This window comes from Ruditapes philippinarum, unplaced genomic scaffold (assembly GCF_026571515.1).
Source record: "Ruditapes philippinarum isolate M1 unplaced genomic scaffold, ASM2657151v2 ctg1180_1_1_1_1, whole genome shotgun sequence".
Classification (NCBI taxonomy): Eukaryota; Metazoa; Mollusca; class Bivalvia; order Venerida; family Veneridae; genus Ruditapes; species Ruditapes philippinarum.
This window is the reverse complement of record NW_026860099.1, coordinates 175,592-192,226: the sequence shown is the minus strand read 5'-3', so window position 1 is coordinate 192,226 and position 16,635 is coordinate 175,592. Positions and strand designations below refer to the sequence as shown.

The 16,635-nt window shown below is 34.5% G+C and overlaps 1 long non-coding RNA gene across 2 annotated transcripts; it reads left to right on the top strand.

The window, feature by feature from the left end:
- Window positions 1–4,207: 4,207 nt before the first annotated feature.
- Window positions 4,208–14,503, top strand: LOC132758892 (uncharacterized). Of its 2 annotated transcripts, XR_009629638.1 has the most exons (6): window positions 4,208–5,455; window positions 8,475–8,661; window positions 10,291–10,397; window positions 10,563–10,673; window positions 11,936–12,101; window positions 13,613–14,503. It is a non-coding gene; the product is annotated as an uncharacterized LOC132758892 (long non-coding RNA). The 2 variants fall into 2 exon arrangements; XR_009629639.1 differs by lacking the exon at window positions 8,475–8,661.
- Window positions 14,504–16,635: the final 2,132 nt, after the last annotated feature.

Genomic DNA, 16,635 nt, shown 5'->3' with positions numbered 1-16,635 from the left:
GACCCCCCCCCCCCTTGACTTTTCCAAACAACTGCCTACAGATCCATTATTGCCGCGATGAAAAGTAATGTCCCGGAAAGCTGTTCCAAAAATTATGGCATGTATGAATTTATATAGAGCTATTTTTAGCTGCCTCATGTACATTGTATGTTGAATATTACTGTGACTGTGGGTATTGGCAGCCTAGTGAAAACTGTGTCTTTTATATAATGTACATGTATGATTCTGTAATGTCTTAATAAAAATTGCTGTACAGGCCCGTACGGCTAGCCAAAAAGTTCTAGCCGTACGTGAGTCATGTACGACTACCAGGACACACTGTATTGGCTAGCCGTACGGCACTTTTCAAAATTAAATGGAGTACGTGAGTCACGTACGGCTAGAACTTTTTGGCTAGCCGTACAGGCCCGTACGGCTAGCCACTTCTTTCACAATAAGGAGTAGTGTTTTTACAGCTCAAGCCTCAACACAAACAAGATACATGTATTCTGTATAATAAATTAATTATTTATAAATCTGAAACATAAATTTGGTCCGCATAATTTTACATCATTGGAAGACAAGTAGATAAACACTGATAAATCAGGGATCATCCTGGTCAGGATTTTTAGTGAGAGATTTTCTCTCATTTGAGAAATTTTGATGAGAGAAATTAGATTTTCTTGAGAGATTTAATTTCATGATGGGCGAGGTTAAAAATATGGAAATTTCTAACTTTTTAAAAATCACTGTACATATAAACATTGTTTATCTAATGAGGATATAAGAAGATGTAGCTCTGTTTATTACAGTGATTTTTGTTTTCACTTTTTAACACATCCTATGCCTTTTCTTTTGTGATTTTTTAAACATAATAAAATTCTAATTGTGAAAAATAAATATAACACCTTTATTCTGAAATATAAAAGAATTATACATGGATATCTACTACAACTACTACAACTATTATTTGCAGTCAATGTTCCTAATGGACAACTCTGTACTGTACAGAAGGGATTGTTGAGATTTGAAGAATATTTTTATAACCTTTCATTTTGTTTTCTTTATGATTCTCTTCACACACCTCCCTCCATTAAAAATATACCTGAACACATAATGACAAATATCTCATATCCACAAATATAAACAATAACTAAAGTAATTTTTATTCATAAACATCATTTTTAGTGTTATAAAACACCTTTTAAATAACACTCGGCTTCCTTTTAGAATTTTTTTTAATCACGACATCGCGAAATATGTGACAAATGAATATTTGTCTGTTTTCCGCTGAAACATTCACAATTCTAGCTGTTGCTGATTGCAATTATATAAAATCAAATATTTTTGTCCAATAAAAGAACATTTATTATCGGCTATTTCATCAGGAATCGTAAAACAAAATTTTTTTAATTTGTTCTTTACGGCAAAATTTACCGTGGTTGATGTGACATTTAGAAGACAAATTTTACCGGTAGATTTATTTTTGACATGTCCATTTTATGTTAGTCTGTGTCCTAAAATTTTTTTTTAAAATCAATTAAAAGTGTTTTTGTGTAAATTCTCGACTTACAGATAGATAAAGGTTAGCCATCATACCGTATTTCTGTACGGTGAATTTGCGGTCCTCCGATTGGCAATTATTTTAGGCTAAATAATTCTTAGTGTTGGACTACTTTTTGGAGTTTTTTACACCGATTTCATTAAATAAACAATTTGAAATTAAATTCTTGATGGGAATCGTGAATTTTTCATCATATTTTTTGTGTAATTTTAGCATTCCTTAGATTGTGTTTAGACATTTTCCGGCTCAAATTGCCGTGCGAGATTTTCTCTCATTTCACAAAAATTTCTCTGAGATTTTGGTGATATTTTTTGCGAGAAATCGCAGAAATCGCCCCTAGAATGATCCCTGTAAATGTATATTCATTTTGGTTAGCTTAAGGTCTTCAGCGTACCCGTTAATATACTATGACATGACATGAACGCTGAAGATAACCCCGTAGGGAAAGTCCACCAATAATCGTGCCAGGAATCTGACACGCTCGTATTTATTCATCGAACATGCCATGAAGTAAAGTGAAGCATACCTTGATAAAACTATATATAATCTGTTTATAATCTGTTGTTAATCTAAAGTATGATGCAATACATTAATCGCTTACCTGGTCCTAATTTTGTGTTGACAACGAAACATGGCATTCCAACTTTCCCAGGTCTTCAATCTACTACTACTAGAGTCTGTGTTTTTCCATAGGGAACACAATTCACATGACCGCATAATTTCTGTGTTTCGACATTTCACATACAAATATCCAGACACACCCTGTTTAAATTCAACATGTTCAACATGTTGTCAAAAGTTAATGGTAGCCTACTGGTCCAAGTCTACATTTTTTACAAAATCTTAGGGTTGACCGTAACACGCCAAACTCGAGTCTCAACGATAATTTCTTCTTCCCTTTTTCCAACCCTCATTATCAACCGATTTAGGAAGAGTTGATGTTTTGTAGAGCTGGTTTGGTTGACCCGTAATACTGGTTACCTGCACTATAGTTATGTTCTATAATTAAGTCGCAATACTTGGGTTTTCTGCATCTTTTTACACTTTTTTGAATCGACCGAGCGTATCACGCCTGTAAGACGCCATGTTAGATATCTACGGAAATTACGTCATTTTCTTGGGGAATACTACCACGTGACCGGGGATATCCGCTATTATTAGAATTCCGACTTTATACGTAAACAAACGAAGTTCGTTACAATAAATCGCGAGATATGGCGGTAATTGTCGAAGATTGCCGATTTCATTATGGGTCTTCTACCTTATAATTTTTTAACTGTTATTGTGAACTACAATACCCTCCATGATACATATGATGTTTCAATTTGATAACTCTTAGGCAAAAAATAAAAATATGTTTGTTTCCACTTCCCGACCCATTAAAATAGGGTTGGGTAGGTAGGTAGGTAGGTAGGTAGGTAGGTAGGTAGGTAGGTTATATATAGGTAGGTACATGAAGGACTTTTTTTATATGTGCATAATAATATAATTCCTTGGCAAAATAGTTATTTACTGAACAAAGTTGATTAACTTTCAGAACTGATGTGTTTGTGGCGATTATCTGGCAAACTTGTTTTTATAGAAAAGTTTCTGGTGAACTTTCAGTGAATAATTTTTTTCATAGAAAGATTCTGGCAATCTCTGGCAAATTAGTTTTCCACTGAAAGTTTCTGGCAAACTTTTGGCGAACTACTTAATATTCTGGTGAATTTGCCGCAAAGTCGCCAAATGTTTGCTACAGAGTTGCCACTAGTGGCGATATCTGGCAAACTCTTGACACAGTGTTTCGGCGAACTAAAAGGTTTGCAGCGAATTTGCGGCAAAGTTGCGGCGAGTTTGCGGCAAACTTTTCCTTTTGGTACGGGATTAAATCGGTAAGAATATTGAGATATTTGTTTGACTATCAGTTATTAATATAGAAAACAACTATGTGTAGTTTTTGTGTATTGTTTTAATGTGTTTGTCTGATATTTTAGTTGTAAATACCATGTACGCTTAGTGTCGCTTCATAGCAACCGAGTTTAAAACGTGAGCGGTAACTGAACGAGATATGGCAAAGCGCATGCTCGCGCACTGACTTCCGCTCTATCAAAATACTGCATATACGTATAGCGAAAGTTCGTAAGTGCCAGTTACCTCTCTGGCGTGGGTTCGATCCCCGGGAGATGCTTTGGTAGTTTAGCACGGAGGAAGGTAGTCTAGTACTGGTGTAACTCTCCAGGAACGATGGTTAGGAAACTACCCGCCTATATGACTGAAATGCTGTTGGGAAAAGGCGTACAGTGAAACAAACAAACACACAAACTTATAGATAAAGTTATTAATAAAATTGGGTTTTGTGGAAATCGACGTGGAAGTAACTTCTTATGAAAATCAAAGTTGAAAATAAAATGCATAGATGACTTTTTTCGTAATTTTAATTATAGTTCCAATCATATCAATCATTTTTAGATGTCTTGGATGAAATTTATGTTCATTGCTTGTTTATCTAGCATAATCTTTAAAAATGTCACTTTAAAGAAATTATATATACAATACATTAGCTAATGTAAAGATAACCAACGCATCAGTAAGTGAAATTAAGATATAATCTATTAGTTATGTAATATTTAAAATTCATCAGTAAATGCGATAATACTTAATACATAATGTAAAATAATACCTTCCCGTACCAAAAGGAAAAGTTTGCCGCAAACTCGCCGCAACTTTGCCGCAAATTCGCTGCAAACCTTTTAGTTCGCCGAAACACTGTGTCAAGAGTTTGCCAGATATCGCCACTAGTGGCAACTCTGTAGCAAACATTTGGCGACTTTGCGGCAAATTCACCAGAATATTAAGTAGTTCGCCAAAAGTTTGCCAGAAACTTTCAGTGGAAAACTAATTTGCCAGAGATTGCCAGAATCTTTCTATGAAAAAAAATATTCACTGAAAGTTCACCAGAAACTTTTCTATAAAAACAAGTTTGCCAGATAATCGCCACAAACACATCAGTTCTGAAAGTTAATCAACTTTGTTCAGTAAATAACTATTTTGCCAAGGAATTATATTATTATGCACATATAAAAAAAGTCCTTCATGTACCTACCTATATATAACCTACCTACCTACCTACCTACCTACCTACCCAACCCTATTTTAATGGGTCGGGAAGTGGAAACAAACATATTTTTATTTTTTGCCTAAGAGTTATCAAATTGAAACATCATATGTATCATGGAGGGTATTGTAGTTCACAATAACAGTTAAAAAATTATAAGGTAGAAGACCCATAATGAAATCGGCAATCTTCGACAATTACCGCCATATCTCGCGATTTATCGTAACGAACTTCGTTTGTTTACGTATAAAGTCGGAATTCTAATAATAGCGGATATCCCCGGTCACGTGGTAGTATTCCCCAAGAAAATGACGTAATTTCCGTAGATATCTAACATGGCGTCTTACAGGCGTGATACGCTCGGTCGATTCAAAAAAGTGTAAAAAGATGCAGAAAACCCAAGTATTGCGACTTAATTATAGAACATAACTATAGTGCAGGTAACCAGTATTACGGGTCAACCAAACCAGCTCTACAAAACATCAACTCTTCCTAAATCGGTTGATAATGAGGGTTGGAAAAAGGGAAGAAGAATCGTTGAGACTCGAGTTTGGCGTGTTACGGTCAACCCTAAGATTTTGTAAAAAATGTAGACTTGGACCAGTAGGCTACCATTAACTTTTGACAACATGTTGAACAGGTGAATTTAAACAGGGTGTGTCTGGATATTTGTATGTGAAATGTCGAAACACAGAAATTATGCGGTCATGTGAATTGTGTTCCCTATGGAAAAACACAGACTCTAGTAGTAGTAGATTGAAGACCTGGGAAAGTTGGAATGCCATGTTTCGTTGTCAACACAAAATTAGGACCAGGTAAGCGATTAATGTATTGCATCATACTTTAGATTAACAACAGATTATAAACAGATTATATATAGTTTTATCAAGGTATGCTTCACTTTACTTCATGGCATGTTCGATGAATAAATACGAGCGTGTCAGATTCCTGGCACGATTATTGGTGGACTTTCCCTACGGGGTTATCTTCAGCGTTCATGTCATGTCATAGTATATTAACGGGTACGCTGAAGACCTTAAGCTAACCAAAATGAATATACATTTACAGGGATCATTCTAGGGGGCGATTTCTGCGATTTCTCGCAAAAATATCACCAAAATCTCAGAGAAATTTGTGAAATGAGAGAAAATCTCGCACGGCAATTTGAGCCGGAAAATGTCTAAACACAATCTAAGGAATGCTAAAATTACACAAAAATATGATGAAAAATTCACGATTCCCATCAAGAATTTAATTTCAAATTGTTTATTAATGAAATCGGTGTAAAAAACTCCAAAAAGTAGTCCAACACTAAGAATTATTTAGCCTAAAATAATTGCCAATCGGAGACCGCAAATTCACCGTACAGAAATACGGTATGATGGCTAACCTTTATCTATCTGTAAGTCGAGAATTTACACAAAACACTTTTAATTGATTTTAATAAAAAATTTTAGACACAGACTAACATAAAAATGGACATGTCAAAAATAAATCTACCGGTAAAATTTGTCTTCTAAATGTCACATCAACCACGGTAAATTTTGCCGTAAAGAACAAATTAAAAAAATTTTGTTTTACGATTCCTGATGAAATAGCCGATAATAAATGTTCTTTTATTGGACAAAAATATTTGATTTTATATAATTGCAATCAGCAACAGCTAGAATTGTGAATGTTTCAGCGGAAAACAGACAAATATTCATTTGTCACATATTTTCGCGATGTCGTGATTAAAAAAAATTCTAAAAGGAAGCCGAGTGTTATTTAAAGGTGTTTTATAACACTAAAAATGATGTTTATGAATAAAAATTACTTTAGTTATTGTTTATATTTGTGGATATGGAGATATTTGTCATTATGTGTTCAGGTATATTTTTTAATGGAGGGAGGTGTGTGAAGAGAATCATAAAGAAAACAAAATGAAAGGTTATAAAAATATTCTTCAAATCTCAACAATCCCTTCTGTACAGTACAGAGTTGTCCATTAGGAACATTGACTGCAAATAATAGTTGTAGTAGTTGTAGTAGATATCCATGTATAATTCTTTTATATTTCAGAATAAAGGTGTTATATTTATTTTTCACAATTAGAATTTTATTATGTTTAAAAAATCACAAAAGAAAAGGCATAGGATGTGTTAAAAAGTGAAAACAAAAATCACTGTAATAAACAGAGCTACATCTTCTTATATCCTCATTAGATAAACAATGTTTATATGTACAGTGATTTTTAAAAAGTTAGAAATTTCCATATTTTTAACCTCGCCCATCATGAAAATTAAATCTCTCAAGAAAATCTAATTTCTCTCATCAAAATTTCTCAAATGAGAGAAAATCTCTCACTAAAAATCCTGACCAGGATGATCCCTGATTTATCAGTGTTTATCTACTTGTCTTCCAATGATGTAAAATTATGCGGACCAAATTTATGTTTCAGATTTATAAATAATTAATTTATTATACAGAATACATGTATCTTGTTTGTGTTGAGGCTTGAGCTGTAAAACACTACTCCTTATTGTGAAAGAAGTGGCTAGCCGTACGGGCCTGTACGGCTAGCCAAAAGTTCTAGCCGTACGTGACTCACGTACTCCATTTAATTTTGAAAAGTGCCGTACGGCTAGCCAATACAGTGTGTCCTGGCTAGTCGTACATGACTCACGTACGGCTAGAACTTTTGGCTAGCCGTACGGGCCTGTACAGCAATTTTTATTAAGACATTACAGAATCATACATGTACATTATATAAAAGACACAGTTTTCACTAGGCTGCCAATACCCACAGTCACAGTAATATTCAACATACAATGTACATGAGGCAGCTAAAAATAGCTCTATATAAATTCATACATGCCATAATTTTTGGACAGCTTTCCGGGACACTTTTCATCGCGGCAATAATGGATCTGTAGGCAGTTGTGGAAAAGTCAAGGGGGGGGGGGGGGTCAATCGTATAACGTTATTAAATTAGGACGACTTTCTCCTGAATTTTAATGATAAACAGTTAACTTACTAGTTTTATAAGTTGTCTTTTAGGTCGACATATTTATCATTTTAAAAGTATTTCTTTATTTAATTTATTATTCCCTAAAAGCAAGTAAGTTGTAAGTTATAAACTCGGTGAATGGGCGCAGCCATGTTGTTCACCCGTTATATCTTAAAGTCATGATAATTACTACATGTCACGTAATGCAATTCTTCCAGTCATAAAAACAAACACAGCAAGGTGATTTATTTGACACCTTTAATTTTTTTATTTGATAGATATATTTACATTGTTTGTAATAATTAGACTTTCGGCAATTTAGCGATTGATCTAAAAATTAATGATTATCGGGGATTAACGATAATTGTTAAGGGCCGTAAACAATTAATTAACCCGACCATTAAACGCTGCCGAATTCAACAGAGAATGTTAATTGCCGATGCATGAAGAATCTATTGCCGAGGGGAATCGACAGTCGATAATTGGGGGGCTGTATATTGTAAACTTGTAAGTGTCAACGTTCCTGTGTATTATGTGTACCAGGTCAGATTATGTTTTACGATCTAGAGGTGAAATGTGCGAGATTTGATTTAAGAAAATTTATGAAAATTTTGCAAAATATCATGATTTTTTTTCCGGGATCAAATCGATGCCCGGGACATCTCCGGGACAGACACCCGATTTCCGGGACAATCCCGGGCATCCGGGACGTTATGGCATGTATGATAAATTTATGCAATGTGTTATTATCATGGTTATGTAAATTACAATCCATGTGAAGTTTTTTTTGACAAAATATTTGTATACTTAAATGAAATAATTTGTTTCTTTTCATTTTCTTACAGCAATGATTGATAGTGTAGGTGGGCCGGTGAGGGGAGGGTCAACAATTTGTTGTCAACACTCAATATACCAACAATTGGAAATAAAAACATGAAAAGAAATGGAGAGACGTGTTGGAAATATCATTGAGACAGTGGCTTCTATCTGTCTATGTCGACAGAATCTGCTGTGAAAGATCAAGGAAATTGAGTAAGACACATTTACAATGATATTTTCGAAATAACATGTAATTGAATTGGAAGAATTTGAAAAATTATTTTGTAATTATTATGTCTATGCAGCTTATCATGGTATAATCCTATATTGCTGGTATACTCGTGGTTTAGGGAACCAAAGAATATTATACAATCCATATATATATGAGAAAAGAATTTTTAAACAATGGCTTTGTTGTTTTTGCATGTTACTCTATATTCATGTACATATTTCTTTTTGTGCCCCCACGTTAGTGGCGGGCATTTAGATTTACCCTTGTCTGTCTGTCCTTCCGTTCGTCCTTCTGTCCGTCCGTTCACTTTTGTGTCGCACGTAACTCAAAAAGTATTTGACCTAGAGTCATGAAACTTTACAGGAATGGTGATCAGCATGTGTAGTTGTGCACCTGGGTATTTTGGTCTGGATATTTCTAGTATTTTCAGAGTTATTGCCCTTGACTTAGTAAAATTTTGCAATGTTCAACTTGTGTCGCATGTAACTCAAAAAGTATTTGACCTAGAGTCATGAAACTTTACAGGAATGTTGATCAGAATGTGTAGTTGTGCACCTGGGTATTTTCGTGTGCATATTTTTAGTATTTTTAGAGTTATTGCCCTTGACTAAGTAAAATTTGGCAATTTTCAACATGTGTCGCGGGCATTTAGATTTACCCTTGTCTGTCTGTCCTTCCGTTCGTCCTTCTGTCCGTCCGTTCACTTTTGTGTCGCACGTATCTCAAAAAGTATTTGACCTAGAGTCATGAAACTTTACAGGAATGGTGATCAGCATGTGTAGTTGTGCACCTGGGTATTTTGGTCTGGATATTTCTAGTATTTTCAGAGTTATTGCCCTTGACTTAGTAAAATTTTGCAATGTTCAACTTGTGTCGCATGTAACTCAAAAAGTATTTGACCTAGAGTCATGAAACTTTACAGGAATGTTGATCAGCATGTGTACTTGTGCACCTGGGTATTTTCGTCTGGATATTTTTAATATTTTCAGAGTTATTGCCCTTGACTAAGTAAAATTTGGCAATTTTCAACATGTGTCGCACATAACTCAAAAAGTATTTGACCTAGAGTCATGTAACTTTACAGGAATATTGATTAGCATGTGCAGTTGTGCACCAGGTATTTTCGTCTGGATTTATTTAGTATTTTTAGAGTTATTGCCTGTCACTTAGAAAATTTTTGCAATTTTCAACTTGTGTCAAAAGTTTCTCAAAAAGAATTTGACATAGTCAATAAACCTTATGGGCAGGTTGCTCAGCATATTTTAGATTTGCACCTGGGGTTTCGCTTGTGGATTTATTATTTGTAGAGTTATTTCCCTTGACTTAGTAAAAAGATTGACAGAACAGTGTTGCGGTGGGGGCACCCATGTCCTATGGACACATTTCTAGTTTCAAAATAACATGAATGTGTAATTGTTTTTTAAAAAAAGTATTTATTTCTACATGACAAACTGGGTCCGCCTGGGCTCCTTGCCATTGGTACTTGTTGCTGGGTCATATGGGGGTTGCGTTCATTGAACGTCGCCTTTCCTTGTTGATCTTGTTTATCATATTTTACCTTCATTGGTTTAAGACTAAAATTCTTATTAAATACATGCATTCTTTTTAAGGGATGTGCATCATGAAGAATCAATGGTATCAGAACACAACATCATGGAAGATCTTATTGACAAGATCTTGGAGGATGTCCTTTGCCAGATGCCTCGCCAGCACTAAAGTGAGTACTGGTAGTTTGTTTTCTGTATTTTGTTTATTTACGAAAGTAAAGGACTATGCAAAACTGACTGGTGTTGTTGAACTGTTTGTGTTATGTCAGTTGCTTCAATATATGAATATCTCTCCATATACTGTTTGTACATATGTATTTTTTTTTTTATTCAAGGTCTATTCTTCAGTCAGATGCTACAGTTACAAATGACAGTGAATGGTCAGATTTATACAATTGTGATGAACAATCCTCAACAATACATCAAACAAAAATTGCTATTAAACTGTAAGTTGAAATCTATGAGGTTTTTTTTATATATATTTATAATCATGGTGTAGCAATTAAATGATAATACTGTGATAATTTGTAATGCTATTTGGAGTCGTCTTCAATAGAAACAATTTGATGTGTCTTCATGTGATGAATAATCGATATGCAGTCCGAATTATTGCATAAAAGTTATTACTAAAATTGGTCAGGAAAAAGTCGTGCAATCAGCATTAATAACAGTGTTTCTGCCAGCTCTGATTTTCTGAGGGTCTTTTATGACCCCCTGTATGATATTCTAGGGGTCATTTCAAATTCATAAGGGTCATGCCAATAAATTTAACAAAAATGTAAAAAAAAAAAAACAGGTAACACTTTATAAGTTTTATTTACAATATTTTGTATATTTTTCGTGAAGAAATTGGTCAATCTCTGCTATTTTGGATTATTTGTCATCCAATAATAACGCTGTATTTCTTAAAAATTATGTGTGTTAATTTTCATAGAAGAAAGAAAGTCGATACTATATTGAAATTCGTTCATAGTCGCCTTCTAATTTTCATAGTGCTTCGTAGTACCGCCTAGTGACGTAATCAAGCGCCAAATAAAGCTTGACACTAAATATGTTAGTGTTCATCCTTAGCTGTTTTACAGAAATTAGAAACATTCTCCTGTCGCTATCGCTCCCTTCGAAGTTTCTAATTTCTGTAGAACAGCACAGATGAACACTAACATATACGCAGACTGCATTTTCCAGCAGACAGTTATTCGTTCGCAGAATATAACGACAACAAAATAAATAATTTTGTCTGGGCGCTTTCAATATATGCAGTAACGTATAAATGCAAGCGTTTATTAACTAGTTGAAATTGGCTAAATGCCGGACCACAGACCCGGTAAATTTCATTTCTCATTAAAATTATAGTGGAGCCCACGGTAAACATTCCGTACATTTTTATACTGAATTGACGGTTTATAGTCTGTATATCTGACTTGTGTTGAAATCAGCGACGGTGAAATTCTTGCGTCACAAAATACGCACTAACTAAATTTCATTGCGTCATGGCTGAAAATAGTGCGCCAAAAACGCAAAAACGCGCTCTGGCAGAAACACTGTTAATAATTAACAAAACTAATTCTAGTATGAACATTGTGTTACATTAATTATAAATAAGTTATTGTCAATTCATTGGTGTAGTTTCTCAATATTTGTCAATATTACGTTTAAAGATGAATTTTAAATTACAGAAAATATTTTTGAAATATTTTTACAATTACAGTTCTCACAGACTGTCAAAGGTTGAAAACAAATCAGAAGTGGTCCACATCTTGAAAAACCTCACAGCAGATTAAGACTTTCCCCGAAATTTCCCTGTAAAACCAGCAGTGGTATGTCCAATTCAGTAGATACTGCCTGGCACAAAAGAGGATTTGACAGTTTAACATGTAAGTAAAATAAGATTATTTTTATGCCCCCACAATGTGGGAGCATATAACGTTGCACTTGTCAGTTCGTCCCAAAATCTTGTGAACGCAACTCCTCTTAAACCGGACGGCAGATTTTGCTTAAACTTACAGGGATGAACAACCTTAATGTGTAGATGGTAGTTAAGGAAAGAATTTTCGCTGCGACCAAATTTAACAGAATTATGGCCCTTTGTTGATTTTTTACTATATACTATGTAGAAATTTTGTGAAAACAACTCCTCTTAAACCGGATGGCAGATTTTGCTTAAACTTCCAGAGATGAACAACCTTAATGTGTAGATGCTGATGGTAGTAAAGGAAGGAATATTTGCTGCAACCAAATTTAACAGAATTATGGCCCTTTGTTGATTTTTTCACTATATACTATGTAGAAATTTTGTGAACGCAACTCCTCTTTAACCGGATGGCAGATTTTGCTTAAACTTCCAGGGATTAACAAACTTAATGTGTAGATGGTAATAAAGGAATTTTTGCTGCAACCAAATTTAACAGAATTATGGCCCTTTGTTGATTTTTAGTTTTCAACTTGTGGCACATGTAGTCCAAAAACTATTTGACCTAGAGTCATAAGATTGACAGAACAGTGGCTTGTGGGGGCATCCGTGTCCTATTGACACATTTCTAGTTTTTCTCAGTTATCATGTCAGTAATGATTTAGAATTTGTCAGAAAAGTATCTGTGTATATTTTAACCACTGTTATTGATGTATAATTGAAAAAGTGAGTTTTGCATACAAGTAAGACTGGTAAGTCAACATTGTTCTTTCAAACAGTGGCATTTAGAAGAAAAATCCTAATGGTTATTTGAATGACCCTGGTTTTAACTTTGAGCTCTGACCTAGCTGTCATGTTCACAGCATGCATCATTTTAGTGTCGCCTCCGCGGAGTAGTGGCGACATATAGGGATCATTTCTCCGTCGTCTGTCTGTCTGTCCGTCCGTCACAAAACTTGTCCGGACTACTCCTCAAAAACTACTGGTGCAATTTCATCCAAACTTTAAAGGAATGATCAGTACCAAGTCTTGTTGTGCACTGTCTGTCTGTCTGTCCTACTGTCACAAAACTTGTCCCAACATGAAATTGGCCATCATGAGGCCATGTGATCACTGATCGCTCTTGTTTGTTATTTTGGTGTGTTTTTAACATAATACCTTGATTTCTTAACTAAGTTAGATAAACTTATAATATATGAGCCACTTGTCATTTGTAAATAAATCTAGGTTTTGCAATGCAAATACATGTTCATCCCAACAGATCAAAATCAAGCCAGCACCAGTGTATTGACCAATAAATAATAATTGCCTTTGGTGTTTATTTTCTTCATTTGTAGGTGGGCTTTACTAATAGATTACTGCCACTTTATTTCAAGGTGGGGTTTTGGGGTATCATTCACCTTCAGTGATAGTTCTAGTTTTATTCAGTATAAACATGGTAACATGTAAATGAAAAATGAACCTTCTTTTTTTCAGTGTACTGCATCAATAAACTAAATATGGAGAGTAGCTTAGTCACCAAAGCAGTCAACACCAAAATACACACAATGGCCAGGGCACTGAAACTTGGAAGAGTGAAAGAGTAAAGTAGTGCGTTTTTAGCTTACAAAGTGACATTGCGAGCTTTTGTCTATCATTCATCCGTAAACTTGATCTTTAAACAACATCTCATAAATTGCCAAGCCAATTTCATGCAAACTTACAATATTGTCTAGTCAGTTTTTGTTTTGCTTGCAATTGTTATATGACATGACTAAAGACATTTAGTTTTATTCTTCAGTTATTATGTTTATGTTTGTATAAGACCCAAATATATTGTTTAGATTCATTTTTACACATTTGAAAGCCATTATTGTTCTAGTCAGTTTTTGTTTTGCTTGCAATCGTTATATGACATGACTAAAGACATTTAGTTTTAATCTTTGATAATTATGTCTATATTTGTATAAGACCCAAAAATATTGTTAAGATTCATTTTTACAATTTTAAAAGCCATTATTGCTCTAGTCTGTTTTTGTTTTGCTTGCAATCGTTATATGACATGACTAAAGACATTTAGTTTAAATCTTTAGTTATTATGTCTATGAGGGGCATCCTTGGCCGAGTGATTAAGGTCATTGACTTCAAACCACTTGCCCCTCACCACTGTGGGTTGGAATCCCGACAGGGACTTTGGATTCTTTCATGTGAGGAAGCTATCCAGCTAGCTTAACTGAACGTCGGTGGTTCTACTCAGATACCCGTTCGTGCCTGAAATAATGCAAGGAAGGGCACCTGAACGTCACGATATGACCTATACTGTGTCGATGTGACGTAAAAACCCAAAACAAACAAACAAAAAAATTATGTCAATGAAATTCGTTGTTTGTATAAAACCCAAATATATTGTTGAGATTCATTTTTACAATTTTGAAAGCCATTATTGTTCGTGTCAGATATTGTTTTGCTCACAATCATTGTTATATGACATATGAGTTTAAATCTGAATGTATTATGTCCATGAAATATGTTGTTTGTATAAGACCAAAATATATTTTTGAGATTCATTTTTACAATTTTGAAAGCCATTATTGGTCTAGTTTGTTTTTGCATAACACATAACGCTATTGTTAGTATTTATTGTTATTAATAGTGATTTGTCTAAGTGGATGTCGAAGTATGTATGTTATTCCATGCCAGTTCATGTTTGAATGAAACTTTTTGTCCAGATAGAAGATTTCAAACTGTTACTTTTCTGATTTTTAGCTTTTACAACAATATTATATTTCCCATTTTTGGTGCTAAGAAATACTGCAACATGTGCTGAATAATAGCTATTGTCAAACATTGTTTTTATGCTCCCCGAAAAATTTCGGGGGAGCATATAGTCATCGGGTTGTCTGTCCGTCTGTCTGTACGTACATACGAACCCGAATTCGTGTCCAGCCCATAACTTTGTTATTTCAAGTTGGATTTTAAAACTATTTCACAGAAATGATCACCATATTGAGACGACGTGTCGCCCGCAACATTTAGGTGGCTACCTTGAAGTTCAAGGTCACACCGTGACCTTGAACAAAAATTGTGTCCGGCCAATATCTTGGTTATTTGATGTCGGATTTTACAACTATTTCACAGAAATGATCACCATATTGAGGCGATGTGTTGCACACACCATTTGGGTCAATACCTTGAAGGTCAAGGTCGCAACATGACATTGAAGCAAAATGGTGTCCAGCCCATAAATTCGTTATTTGAAGTCGGATTTTACAACTATTTCACCGAAATGATCACCATATTGAGATGATTTGTCACACGCAACATTTGGGTCATTACCTTGAAGGTCAAGGTCACATGATGACCTTGAAGCAAAAATGTGTCTGGCCCATAGCGTCGTTATTTGAAGTGTGATTTTACAACTATTTTGGAATTATCAGACTTTGAACATTGTCTGGGACATAACCCTGAAACTTCAAAAGATATACTTTTCTGTGTCCAAATCCTAGTCGGGGGAGGATCACCCTGGTTCAATAGGCTCTTGTTTTAATTGATTATTAAGTAATATGAACAATGCATGATAGCATCATAACTAAAGAGTGGAAATTTATGAAAGTCAAATATGTAAAGAATCAGTTGCTAATAAAATGTGTGTAAAATTTATCTCTTTTTTTAACTGGGGAATTAATTTCTTTATTTTACAAATTTATCAAATTTCATTTTATTCTACTGATATGTTTGTAATATTTCTTTTATTTTCTATAGAAAAAATGTGTTAAACCAATATGTATTTGTTTTCTTATAATTCAGCTAGTTTTAATTATTCCAATGTTTGAAAAAAATTGTTCGCCAGAACTTTACCAAAATGTTCGCCAAAATATCGCCAGAACATATTTGCTGAAACTGGCAAATATGCAAATGAAGTTTGCCGCAGTGTTACCAAAAGCTTCTGGCGAACCTCCGCAAACTTACTATGCAAATGAAGTTTGCTGCAAATTTGCCGCAAACTTTTGGCGAACATCTGCAAACTTTTACCATGCAAATGAGGTTTGCGGTAAATTTGCCGCAAACAGAAGCTACCGCCCCCTATAGTTTGCGGCAAATTTGCCGCTAACCTCATTAGTTGCGGCAAATTTGCCGCAAACCTCATTTGCATGGTAAATAATTGCTGAAAGCAGTTTACCGCAAACTCACCGCAATGTTTGCGGCAAACTTGCCGCAATGTTCACCAGAGAGCCTTTTTTTTGGTAAGGGATGTATTGTTTATATGTGTCAGATGACAGCAACGCTGTGTGTTAGATTACTTTCGGTTCAGAAAATTCATTTGTTTACCATCAAAACTCATATGTTTACCATAGGAACCATATATAGATAGAAAGCAAATTAAACAAAGGTAAAGAAAAAATTGTCCGTTTCTGAACAAAAAATCGAATAAATAAATACAAAGTCTTTTTAAAAGGTCCCTTCTTCAAGTTCATTTAAAAGGGGAATAATTTGGTTGGATTTTAGACAGGGAACAGGGT